Below are 13,618 nucleotides of genomic sequence, written 5' to 3'. Positions count from 1 at the left end.
AGAAAGCAGCAAGGACAAGGCTAGGACATGTGAATGGCAGTGTGACAGGAGCCTAGGGAAGCTTCAATCCCCTGAGGAGGGCTAAGGAGCCAGGAAGGGGAGTTGGAGACCTAGTCAATCCAACTGGCAGCACCCCTGAGTCTGAGAAGCCTCATGGAGAGGGGGGAGCAGCACCACAGCCAGGAGTGATGGAATATCTGTGCGAGAAAGCTCACCAGAAAATACTGGGGAGGGAGGTAGATGTTCAAAGAAGTCCATGAGGACCTAGCAAGTAATTTTGGTGACAGCAGTAGCCTTTCACAGCTGCAGCAGAAGTTTTATGAGTACAAGAAAGCCGAAGGGGAGGACCCGGTCTCCGCATCCCTGGAGCTGGTGAAGTGTTTTGAATGCATTGTCCTCCTGGATCACTCCTTCAGATCGACCAGGGACATGCAGCTGAAAAATGCCTAGCTGAAGCAGTGATGGATGAAGATGTCCATAGGGAGTTGAGGAGACTTAACAGTGACAAACCCTGATTGTCCTCCTTTGACATGTGAGATTGCATCATCCTGATCATGAGGCAGGACTGGGCTCCTAAGACCAGGAAAAAGGCCACCATCAGGGAGATGACTGTCGGCACAGACAAGGATGTCAACCTCAGGCTGAAGAGGCAGGAGAAACAGATTGATACATAGTAAGCACAAATCCACTCCTTGCTGTCCTTTGACAGGCTGAGGGGCAGAGACAGATGAGGCGAGGGAAAAAGCAGCTAGGACAAGTCTAGGACTTGTAAGTGGCAGGAGCCTAGGGCAGCTTGAATTCTTTGAGGATGGTTTAGGAGCCAGGAAGGGGAGTTGAAGACCTAGTCAGTCCGATTGGCAGCACTCCTGAGTCTGACAAGCCTCATGGAGAGAGAGGGGAGCAGGACTGCAGCCAGGAATTGGGCAGCAAATCAAGCCAGGTGAATCACTGTGTTGAGGAGCCAAGGCCCCAAATAGATTAGATGTCAGGAGCATCAGTGGCGAATATTCTTTGTAAATAGTTTGTTTCTTGGAGTTACATTTCCCTTGAAAGTTTATAAAGTTTTGATGCCGGTGGAATAAAGGAAACATGTTTATTAACGTTTGTACAATCTGTGTGCTTAAATTCCACATTACACAAGTTTTATATCATCTGCAAATTTTGAAATTTTGCCCTGTAAACCAAGGTCTAGGTCATTCATCTATATTATGAAAAGTAAGGGTCCCAACAACAACCCCTGGAGAACTCCACTACAAGCCTTCCTCCATTCTGAAAACAACCATTAACTATTAATCTCTGTTTCCTGTCACTTAGTCAATTTTGTATTCATGTTGCTACTGTCCCTTTTATTCCAAGTCTGTTGTGCAGCGCTGTATCAAATGCTACTGGAAGTCCATGTACACCAGATCAACAGCATTGCCCTCATCAAACCTCACCCTTTCTGTTACCTCATCAACCCTCACCCTCTCTGTCAAAAAACTCCAGCAACTTAGTTGAACAGGATTTGCCCTTAACAAATCTGTGCTGGATTTCCTTAAGTAACCTGCTATTACCCATGTGACTATTGATTTTCCAGCATTTTATATTTTTATTTCAGATTTCCAGCATCTGCAGTCTTTTACTTTTATCTTAGTGACTATTAATTTTGTCCTGAATTATTGTTCCTGGAAGCTTCCCCACCACCAAAGTTAAATTGACTGGCTTGTAGTTGTTGGGCTTATCCTTACTGCCTTTCTCGAATAAGGGTCTAACAATTGCAACTCTCCAGTCCTCTGGCACACCCCTGAGTCTAAGGAAGACTGGCAAATTATGGCCAGTGCCTCGGCAATTTCCACACTCACTTCCCTTAGTATCCTTAGATGCATCTCATCCGGTCCTGTTGCCTTATCAACTTTAAGTACAGGCAGCTTATCTAATACCTCCCCCTTATAAATTTTAAATGCTTTAAGTGTCAGAATGTCTAAAATATTTGAAGTTGAAGGAAATATCTCATTATTGTAGTAGGGATGCTTTTGTGGTGTGATGTTGAGGCCAATTGCAGAGGAGAATTGAGAAAGATAACAATGACTCAACCCACCTGAAATTCCTTGATCGTGATGGTTTGGATGTATTTAATTTCCCAGAGAAATGTTATTTGCACTATCTGTTGAAGGTACACCTGTGGCAGAATGGTTTTCCCCCTGGATCCTGATATCCATTTAAGTACAATATTAAAGCTGGTGACAGCAGCAAGTATTCAACTTATGCTTTAATTTGGTAGTTCTGATATTAGGATTACTGATCCTGCAGTTCTACCAACAATAAGCAAAAATGTAGGAGCTCTTTATTCCTAACTGATTAATTGAATGTGGAATAGCACAAATACTAGTACCTGCTAAGCTGCCACTTTTGCACATGGGTGGGCTGCGTAGACTGCAGCTGTATATTCCTGCCCACCTGCAGCATGACCCCATTTCCCAGACAGCGTATGGTACGGTGACAGATGTAGCAGACTCACGATCATGTCTGTTGCTCTAGTTGACCTGGAGACCAGGCAAAATAAGGTGGGACTGGCTGGATTTGAAAATTGATTCCCTAATTATTTCAATATGAAATTTAAGAAGCCTTCATAAGTAATAGGGATACATTAACATTAAAAAAAAGGAAAATGAAAAGGCACACTCCTCCTTTAAACAAAAGATTTGTTTTCCTTTTAGAGAGAGTAAATTGGACCTGTATGGACAGGCCTTACTACAAATTGGCAATGGTCCAATTTGTTTTTATGACCTTAATTTAGAATAAACATAAGTAAACATTTTGCTTTTGTAATAAAAGAAATAATGCTCTATCTTTAAAATCTAATAAACTGTAGTTTCTTGTGGAATTTATCCAATTAATTGTAATTCCACTACGGCTTTACCCATAACTAAGAATATTTGCAAATGAAAATATATAGTACACACAACCTCAGAAGGCTTACAGAAGCCAACTTTACAGTGTTGTAATTGGAAGCTCGGCCAAGCCTCCCTTTTCAATGGCTGATTGGCTTGCCAATCCTATTATTTTAAGCATATGCAGATCTTCAGGCTAATTTACTTGCTTAATTTTTTTAATGTCAGATTGGCTTGCTTTTAAGAAAAAAAGTGCCGTCAGCTGCCAGTATTTCCATCTTAATCCATATTACCAGAAGGAGACAAAGTTAGCTTGTTTTCAGTAAAACTTGATGCTTACTTGGATTAATCCTGAAGACCCAGGGATTTGTGCCAGTTTTAATCAGAAAGCTGAAAATCAGAATCAAAACGTACACTAATTGTGCCGTTCAAATTGAAAGTTAAAGAAAAACAAACAATGCTTGGGTAACAGAGGAGGTTTTTTTGTGAGCATTATTTAGATTTGGTATGATTAAATCCTGGTGTGTTCCATGTGAAAGTCTTCATATTCTCTAAATTAAGACGAATTTACTGAGTCAGTCTTAACTTTCCTTGTCCAGAGAATTGAAAGTAAGTCTGAATGTGGTGCTGAATTTGGTAAATGTGGATCTGGTAATACTTGCCCTTAGGAAGAGAACCTTTGAAAGTTTGCACATCCGCAGTTTTAATTTAGTGATTGTGTATGTGCTTTGTATGTCAAATTGACTGATGACTGAACTGGAGATAAATGTCAGTTTGACATTTTGCTTGTAGAAATTAGTGATGTAATAATTAGGTGTGCTTTCTGTCATACAAGGTGGAAAGGTAACTATTGTAAGCACAGACGTTGCATGGCTTCACAAGCTGAGAGCCTGAACTTTTTCAGGAGCTGCTTTTAAAACTGCTTTGCATCATGACAGCGGCTTGGTTCATAGCCAAAGTGGATGGGAATGAAGGGGGCTGGAAATAAATACTGATAGAGTTTAAGAAAAAAAACGTTCATGTTCATATCCTAACTTGTCCCTGTAGAGGGTCAATTACAAACAGTTGGCTGGAAGGCTGATCCAAGATAAACATTGTGCTAGAGAATTGCACCAGCGGGTACCAAGGGCCTCCATGTAGTCAGGCACTTTCAGTAAATGTCAAATATGGCCACAATGCCTCGGGGTAAGGAACTGCAGGCCTCAAGAGTTTCTCATGATGGTCCAGAATGAATCAATAAATTAGACAGGCATTTTTACATGGTTAGGTATTTTCCTGGATAGCTCTGAAAAGGTCATCAGTTCTATGAGTTGTTTATGAGTGCCTTGGGAATTGAAGAATGCCCTATTGAGTAAGATTTGCCCCCTTCCCGATCTATACTGTGTCTTTGCACTAGCCTACAAGCAACTGCTCTTAGATTTCATTTTCTTTTAATGCGACTCTGTATACAGAGTTTAAGGAATCATTATTGTTGTCAACGTGAAAAAATACATTTTAATAAATGAAAATACAATTGTGATTAAAATCAGATGCAGTTTTTCATTATTTAACACTGGAAGAGTTTTAAAGAAGCATTAATATTTGGGGAAAGAAGTGCTGAGGGAGTAAATACGCTTCATAAAACAAAAGCCCTAGCCTGCTTCAGCCCAATCTATTCACCAATGGCTTAGTGCCAATCATTTCACCAATAAATGTATTTAAAATAAAGACATTTAATAATATGATGCCAATATGAACCAATTATCTCCTTGTGTAACCTACATTTTTAAAAAGCGAGTCACATCTCCGTTAGCTGATTGGCCAAAAGTGATTATTTGAGTGAGATGTTGTTTGCTAGCAATCTTATTCTAATGAGAATAAAGACAGCCTAGGAATTTGGAGAGTTTAAATTTATGGTCAGCAATGGACACTTTTTCCCTTCCAGTCTCAGCTTTGACCTCTGTTGGGCTCTGTTTCTATGACACGGCTTTTTCTTCTGTCTCTTGTACTCTTACTTTACCTTAGAGATGGTATTTCTTGAGTGAGAGACCCATGACCAAAACCAAGCATACATTACTTTTCTCCTCAAACACCTCCATAGTGCCATCAAATCAGAAGTGAACTCACCTCAGCCTGAGGGGCCTCTGATGTTGAAACCTCAGGTGACGAATGTTATGTGTAGCGAGGAAACAGAGCATGGTAACAGAGCCAATAGAAGAGCAGGGCCCAAATTTTTGGCAAGTTGGAAGGGCCTTAGCCAAAATGGCACCAGGGCCCTGATTCTGGAAGTCCTGTCCCCAAAGCCAGCACCTACCATTCTTGCCGTGGGTGCGGGGAGGCAGGGAGGGAGCAGGGAAGAGAGGTATTTCACACATCCGCAGATCACAGAGGCAGCTGCACATTTAAAATTGCAGTTGCCTTGACTCAGAAGCAATTTTCATCACCCAGGTTTCTCAAACACGACTTATGGTCTTTAGACATACGAACATATAAGGTAGGAACAGGAGTAGGCCACTCCCCCTTCAGGCCTGCTCTGCCATTCAATAAGATCATGGCTGATCTGATTGTAACCTCCTGCCTACCCCTAAGAACCTTTCACCCCTTTATTAATCAAGAATCTATTTATCTCCAGCTTAAAAATATTCAAAGACTCTGCTTCCACTGCCTTTTGAGGAAGAGAGTTCTAAAGGCTCATGACTCTCTAAGAGAAAAAATTTCTCCTCATCCCTGTCTTAAATGAGCGACTCCGTATTTTTGAACCATGACATCTAGTTCTAGATTCTCCCACAAGAGGAAACATCTTCTCCACATTCACTCTGTCAAGACCCCTCAGGATCTTAAAGGTTTCGATCAATGTCACCTTTACTCTTCTAAACTCCAGTAGATACAGGCTTAACCTATGCAACCTTTCCTCATAAGACAACCAGCCCATTCCTGGTATTAGTCAAGTAAACCTTTACTGAACTGCTTCTAATGTATTTACATCTTTCCTTAAATAAGGATACCATTTGAGGAAAAGGTCTAACCTACCAGAGTACTCTGGAGAGGTCAGGTACCCATTTGTAGAGCTTAGGTACACTTTTAGAGAGGTCAGCACAACCTTTTGAAGAGCTCAGATACCCTTTCAGAGAGGTCCAAGTACCCTTCTTGAGAGGTTCAGGTACCCCTTTGGGATTGTTAACAGCAGGCATTGCTATGAGTAAAGGGTGGATAAGCTCTGTGGAACTGCCAAGTTGTTAGGTCATTTAAATCTCCTGCCCTTTAAATTAAAAAAAACAGCCTGTAATGACTCTCAGTTGAAAAAAGTTAGTGCATGCAAATTCAATAGATGTTTGTTGACGTAAGCCTGAAGGTTATCATTTTTGGGTTAGTGTTGATTGACTGCTTCTACAACCTCTGATTATCACAGTTAGGGGGCGGGGTTGCTGTAAATTCACAATTTGATTGACAGCTCTGTGGTTATAAAGAGATTAATTGTCTTTGTGGGGCTATGAATACAAATGTTTGTTTTTATAAGTGACTAAGTACTTGAAGGAAATGTTTGTTTATAATGGGCTTTTATCAATGAGAGTTTTTTTAATATAGTGAAGTCTATAATAGATACTTAGAACTGTATTTTATTTCATCTCACCATGACTACTGAGATCTGCCCATGGTGGATACTGGGTGAGTTGGCAGAGAGGGTGTAAGGCCAAAGGGTGGTGGGTGTGGGAGCATGGGTTGTTATGAGGGCACTAAGTTGGCATGGAGAGTGAGGGGCCATGGAAGTGAGTAGAGGGCATAGTTTGGCATGGAGGGTATGGGGCCATAGAGGGTGGGTATAGAGGCATGAGATGGAATGAATGGGGCATGGGGAGTGTGTGAAGGGTGAGGACTAGAGGACTGTTTTTTACTTAATTGGTTTTATTGCAATTGGGACGAAGTCCCAGAGCACCGAGGTGGTCCTTTTAACCAGCCCGCCTCAGCACCAAGCAGGCTTTGTGGCTGCCTCCACATTGCCTCTGCGGACAGCAGGCCCGAATTCAGCTAGCACCTGTCCTCCAGGAATGAAAATCTGACCATTCGGGGCACTTTCTCGCAGGTCGGGTTTGCAGAGTCAGGAATTTCCCAACTCTTCGTACCCAATGCGCAAGCGAAAATTCAGTCCCAGGTATGGAAAAGGTAGGAAATAATGGGGTAAACCATTGGGAGAAAAGATATGCTTTCTTCAGACTCACACTTCCAAGCAGTGCCTTGGAAGATATACTAGCATATGTTGGTATCCCATTATAAATATGGGCGTTGGAATTTAGAGTGGAAATATAAAAATGTAAGCAGAATGTATGACTTTAAGATGGTGTCTGCATTATATTTGAGTGCCCTGATCCAATTATATCCATCCTTGAAACAGACTAGACACATAATGTCATAGGTGATAACTAGTTTATTACAAGTTTATAATGGTTCACAGAGGTATTTAACTTGCTTTGGAAAAGTCTCCAGATTTTCTGACATGTGGCAGAACTACTTGAAGACCAGGAGTCACTAGTGACTTTGATTTGGAAGTGCCTTGTAGCTCAATTAACGGTAATTATATTTGTGACAGATAAGTGGTGTTTATGTGATAATTAATGTTTGTGGGGAGTGGCCATGTGTCAGGCAGTGTACATGGGGCTGCACTTTGGGTGATGAGCTGGAGAGTGCAAGGTTGGGAAGTAGATTGTGAGTTGGCAGAAGAATGGGATAGGACATCATACCAAGTTCAGTGGACTGAAATGACTCTACTACAATACAAATAGACAGGTGCTGCAGCCTTGGAGCTAGTTCTTAGTTGAGCAATGCTAGGAGTAAAAGCCCTGAACTAAATTCATTGCAGAGATGGCATTAGGTGGTTGACAATCACCCTCAGTATGCTCTGCAGGTCTGTTGGCTTTTAAAATGTCTTGGCCTCTAGAGCCTTGATCCTGTTCCATATTGCCGGGGTAGGGGGACGGGGTGTTGGGTGGGGGTGGGTAGGCATGCAGTGCTTTGATCCAAAACTAAACCTTTGCTTTAGCGTTCTTTTTGTGTTTGAGTATGATAGTCACCATCATCAATAGGTATCATGCTGAGAGTCCAACTGCAGCCCTAACCACTAATTGGTCCTGCTTAGGGATAGGCTGCTTGTCCCAACATGAAAATTATCCAAGAAAAGGTAAATTCAAAATTATCTGCTCCAACTTACTTTTTAGGTTAAAAATAGCAGAGTTTATTTTGTTGAAAAGGTGAAAACAGGTGTTAAATGGACATTGTGCAAAGATAAGCTTGTTTGAAAATTTGCTTTTATCATGTAATTTTGGTCCCAATTGCTGCTTGCTATAATTAGAACTTGCCTGGAGATTCTTTATTGGCCACCAATGGGTATAGCACTTGAGCACTGATTAGGCACAATTTTCGTGCAGTAGTATGGGCTGAATATAATAGCATTGAAGGTGGCCCATACAGTGGGAGGAAAGCCATGTCCAGTCCTCTTGCAGACATGTCTGGAAGCAAAATCAGAAGGTCAGCAGCTCTTCTGTGGAGTGGTGATCAATACTGGGATTTCAGCCAACTATTAATGGTCTGGCTCCCCATGTGGTGTATGCCCACCCCACTCCCCCTCCAACCACCGCCATACGCCATCGGTAGAATATCAGCAGCAAGGGTTAAAGCCCTTAAGCGGCAATTGACTTCTGACTGAATTTGAGAGTTCAGAAGGCATTCCACCCCCTTCTTCCCATCTAATTCTATGGCACCCCCTGCCCCCCAGCCCGCTCCCGAGACCAGATTAAATTCCGCCCTAATTCCATGCATCTACTTTCTCAATGAAGGTAAAGAGCGTGCCGGATAGTACACAGTGACATGTTTCTGGATAGCTCAGGGACCCAGTGAGAAGACACACAGGTTCTCGAATGTTGCACTGCAGGTCCTGGTGGAGGAGGATCGGGGCAGGAAGGATTTCACCTTGTCATCCTATCCCTCTCTTCTGTAGCAGCTGTTGCTGTTCTTCCGTCTTCCACTTCTCCTGTAGACCAAAGGGGAACCCCATAGCAAGATTCCAAACACCAACCGCTCCAGTTCTCATGGTAGTTCCTATAAGGTGATCAGTAAGGTAGATTAGCACAGCACATGCTCTTTTTAGGAGAGGTGTTAAAAGAATTTCCAGAATAAATGTGAAGACTATTGATGAAGCCTTGACAAAAGTATCGCAGAAAATGTCCAGAAGTACTTCAAACCTCCAGCAGTAAAAGAACAGTAACAGGTGGCATACCTTCAAGCCTTGCTCGAAATTTTCTGCAACAGCTTGTTTACTCCCATTCAGCTGGTCACTGTAAGCAGAGGAGATTATGTCAAGCATTTTCTACCAATTTGCTGTGCAGCCTCCTTAATAAGTACTTGCAGACAATTTAACTGGCAAGCAGCCCCTTAAGGATCCTCTGGACAGTCATTCAACTCTTTTAAGATGGCGTCTTACAGTAAACGCATGCTTAAGACTCCATCTTGGTCACTTCAGAGTATCTTTAACACTTAAAATATTCGGGAGAAATCACACCCAGCTATTTTAAAACTGGCCCGTTGACTTGTGAGGAGAATGTTCAGTAATATGTCAAATGATCAATGGAGGGCCTAGAAAGACTGCTATCATTGACAGAAGGCTGCAAACTTGGTTTTGATATAGTTGCACTTTGAGATCAGACAGGCTGATTCAGGTTCTTCCTTATATTTTTACCTTTATTTATTTCCTGTGTCTGTGTAAGATAAAGCATGTGGTTATGTCTGTTTCCATGGCTAATTTTTCCTGGAACAGGTTGGAGCCTGTCGCCAGAGGCCACAGCTTGTGGGGCGCTACTCCACATCAAACATGGCTGACTGGGAGACTCTCCCACTCTTACCACCTGCCATAGACGTACTGGAAGGATTTACAAGTTGGTATTCAACCTGTTTGGACTGCGTTATGAACACATCTTCCGTGGCCATCAAGTCCTGGAGTTGGCTTTGAATCTGGCTTAGAGGCAGGGATGCTTTACCCAGGCCTCCTTGGGCTCTTTATATGCAATGTATTTCACATTCTATTGGCATGGTGAAAGCTAATTATGACCTTTGTGAGCACAGGATGGATTTTACAGTTAAGAGTTAATTACTTCCCGTGGCCACGTACCAGGATGTAATGTCAGAATGTATTATATCCTAAAAAATATCTACTACTGGGCACCATTGCTTCTAATTTTTTCACGTTTTTGCAGGCGATTTGGTTAGTGGGCCCTTTAAATTGTTTTGAACTGCACAGAACAGTAACTTCAAGGAGTTGACTTGCACATGGCCTGCATAGGAACTTTTGGGTTGCTATGCTGCCAAGCAGCTTACAGGGAACATTGATATTTGGGGCTTAACATCATCAGTATATATGTGCCAAGACTTTCCACTTCCCCTGATAATGCCTTGTTATATCAGTCATTTTACAGTGTTATTAGTAAGCTTCTCCTGGGTAAACAGTTCTATTCATCAGGAGATTTTATTACTAGTACCAACTCAGATCTTCAGATGTAGCCACTATGCTTTGCTGCCATGGAGTTGGGAAAATGAATGATAATTAATTATAAAGGAGCACTGCACATTGACTGTGTATTACAAAAACCTACTGGTACTCCACAAAGCCCTCATCACAGGAAGGTTTCCTGTGTTTAATAGGTGGATATCCAATTACTGAATCAGGCAGCAGAAGACATTCTGTGAATCACACTGTTTCATTGTTAAACTATAGTTCAGTACAAATACCAGTTTCCACTCTTCCCTTCTGGATCCTTTCCCTGCCCAGAAGCATTCAAGAGAGCATTAGGTGGTTATTTAAATGGAAATAATGTGCAAGGTTACGGGGAAAAGGCAAGAGAATGGCACTAAGTCATAATGCTCATTTGAAGAGTTGGTGCGGACACGATGGGCCAAATGGCCTCCTGCATCGTAACAATTCTGTGATTCTGTGATGGCCTTTCATCAGAACTGAGAAAAGTTAGGAATGTAATAGGTTTTGAGCATGGGTGGGAAAAGGGACAAAAGGAAGGTCTGTGATAGGGTGGAATATACAATAGATTAAATGACAGAGAGTTAGTCTTATCAGGAGAAGGGAAATGGTGAAGGGGCAAGAAAAGAAGCAAAGAAACAAAGATGTTCTTACAGCTGCTGTCTGAAAGCCAAACTAAGTAGAAAAGTGACACATGCAAAGAAGGGGCCAGGGATTATGGTCTGAAATTGTTGAACTCAGTGTTGAGTCTGGAAGGCTGTGAAGTGATAGTTGAAAGAAGAAGTGCTGTTCCTCAAGCAAACATTAGCTTCACTTGAACAGTGCAGCAGGCCAAGGACAGAGATGGCAGTGTGAGAGAAAGGTGAATAATTAAAATGGCAGGTCACCGGAAGTTCGGGGTAATGCTTGTGGACTGAGCGGAGGTGTTCTGCAAAGCCATCATTCAATCTGCGTTTGGTCTCCCCAATGAGGCCACATTGTGAGCAAATACAACATACTAGATTGAAAGAAGCGCACATGAATCGCTGCTTCACCTGGGAGAAGCGTTTGGTGCCTTGGACAGTGAGGAGAGAGAAGGTAAAGGAGCAGGTGTTACATCCTCTGCTCTTGCATGGAAAAGTGCCGTGGGAAGGGGATGGGGTGATTGAGGAGTGGACCAGGGTGTCATGGAGGTAACTGTATCAGTGGTGTTTCCTGATCTCACCCTGAATTGGAAAACTTGATCAACTTTGTTTCCAACTTCCACCCTTCTCTCACTTTCACATAGGCCTGAATTTTCAGGATGGCGGGGGCTCGGCCCCATCATCTGAAGAGTTCTAGCCCCGATGCCATATTATGCTCTAACAAGCATTGATTGGCATAAGGCACGACTTCCGCCCCTCACTCGGGAGGAAGTCCCACCTTGGAGAGCTGCTGGCCAGTCAGATTTGCCGGCAGCTCTCCAGTCCTTCCAGGCATAGCGCTGTAGTGGCTGGAAGAGGCACTGCAGGGAGCTGCCTGGCACTAAGTCCCTGGAACTGGAGGACAGGTAAGTGGCAGGGGTCCCTGAACAGGGAGGGCAGGAAAGGCTTGGGGGTTGCAAGGGGGTGATTGGGGTCTTGGGGGATAGGCCAAGGTTGGGGGCGAGGTAGGGAGTTGAGGCCCTGAGATCACTGGGCCTCAAGGGGAGGGTGCCCCCGGTCAGAAGGGGGCATCCGATGGAGGCACCCTCCTCCTCACCCAAGTTTTAACTTACTTTATTTTCACATTTCCCCACCGAGCTGTCATCTCTCTGCCAGCCTAAAAATTGAGGCTGGGTGGGAAAAGGCCTTTATGTGGCCATTAAAGACCCTTAATTGCAAGGGCAAGGGCGAGCTTCCCTTCCAAGGTCCTGCCCACCCTAGCGTAAAATCGCTACCAGGTTGGAATGATTGGGAACCCAGAGGGAATCCCATCCATGAAATTTCACGCTCGCACCCTGCCTCCCCACCCCACCCCACCACCTCAGAAGCCACGGGGTGGTGGGGGGATGTAAGATTCTGGTCATAGACCATCTCTGACTCTTCCCTTCCCTTCCTCAACTTCTTTGTCTCCATTTCTGGGGATTGGCTATCTACAAACATTCATTATAAGCCCACTGATTCCCACGGCTACCTCAACTACACTTCCTCACACTCTACTAGGATTCCATTCCATTCTCCCAATTACTCTGTCTCTGCCTCGATGAATCAACCTTGCACGTGAGTTCTTCTGATATTCCCCCTCCCTACTATGGTTGACAAGGCCTTCAAACATGTCCGATCCATGTCCCGCACTTAACCTTCGTCTCCCTCCCACAACCAAGATAGGGAACCCCTGTTCCTCTCTTTCCACTCCACCAGCCTTCGTAATCAACAGATCATTTTCTGCCATTTCAACCTTTCTCTCTCCACTGATGCTGTTGAATATTTGGAGCACATTTTGTTTTTACTACAATCCAGAATACTGATAATCAACCAGACAATTTTGAAATGGGGAGATGGTGGCATAGTGGTAATGTCACCAGAGACCCAGGCGAATGCTCTGGGGACATGGCTTCAAATCCTGATGGAATTTAAGTTCAATTAATAAAAAAAATCTGGAACATAAAGCAAGTCTTAGTAATGGTAACCATGAAATTACAGTTAATTGTTGCAAAAACCCATCTAGTTCATCTAGTTATGCCCTTTAGGGAAAGAAAGAAAACTGCCATTCTTACCCGGTCTGGCCTACATGTGACTACAGACCCACAGAAATGCGGTTGACTCTTAACTGCCCCCTGAACTTACCTAACAAGCCACACATTACAAGGGCAATTAGAGATGGGCAGCAAATGCATGCCTTGCCAGCGATGCCCACACCCCATGAAAGCATAAAAAATGTTTCTAATAGTGTGACCAGGGAACCAAGCATGTGAAGAATAATAGTAAACTAACATTGAACAGCAAGGTATGAGCCCACTGGAGATGGGCTGGGAGGGTGAGGGTTGACAAAATGGTGGCCCAATGTCTTCCCACCACCACAGCCCCAGAAGTGGGAATGGTAGTAGCATAGCCGACCAGAGACAGACAACCAATTAATTGGGCAATTATCAGTCTCTTCCTGCCCTTTAGGCATATTACCGGCATCAGGATAGGTCCCCACTGCCTGGAGAGACCAGAATATATAACAATATGGGTGTTCAGTAGGTTCCTGGAGGTGGGGCCTTCCTTTATGGCTGCCCCATGGCCCATAGAGGGTCACACTCATGGCTCTT

The 13,618-nt window shown here is 43.4% G+C and overlaps 1 protein-coding gene across 7 annotated transcripts in view; it reads left to right on the top strand.

Annotated features, from left to right (window-relative positions):
- Positions 1-13,618, top strand: part of slc25a21 (solute carrier family 25 member 21) — a 788,318-nt gene that overhangs the window by 331,131 nt on the left and 443,569 nt on the right. The window lies entirely within an intron of this gene.

Source organism: Cetorhinus maximus, chromosome 18 (assembly GCF_964194155.1).
Source record: "Cetorhinus maximus chromosome 18, sCetMax3.hap1.1, whole genome shotgun sequence".
In the NCBI taxonomy this organism is placed as follows: Eukaryota; Metazoa; Chordata; class Chondrichthyes; order Lamniformes; family Cetorhinidae; genus Cetorhinus; species Cetorhinus maximus.
The sequence above is the reverse complement of the archived record's forward strand: the minus strand, read 5'-3'. Positions and strand labels throughout refer to the sequence as shown.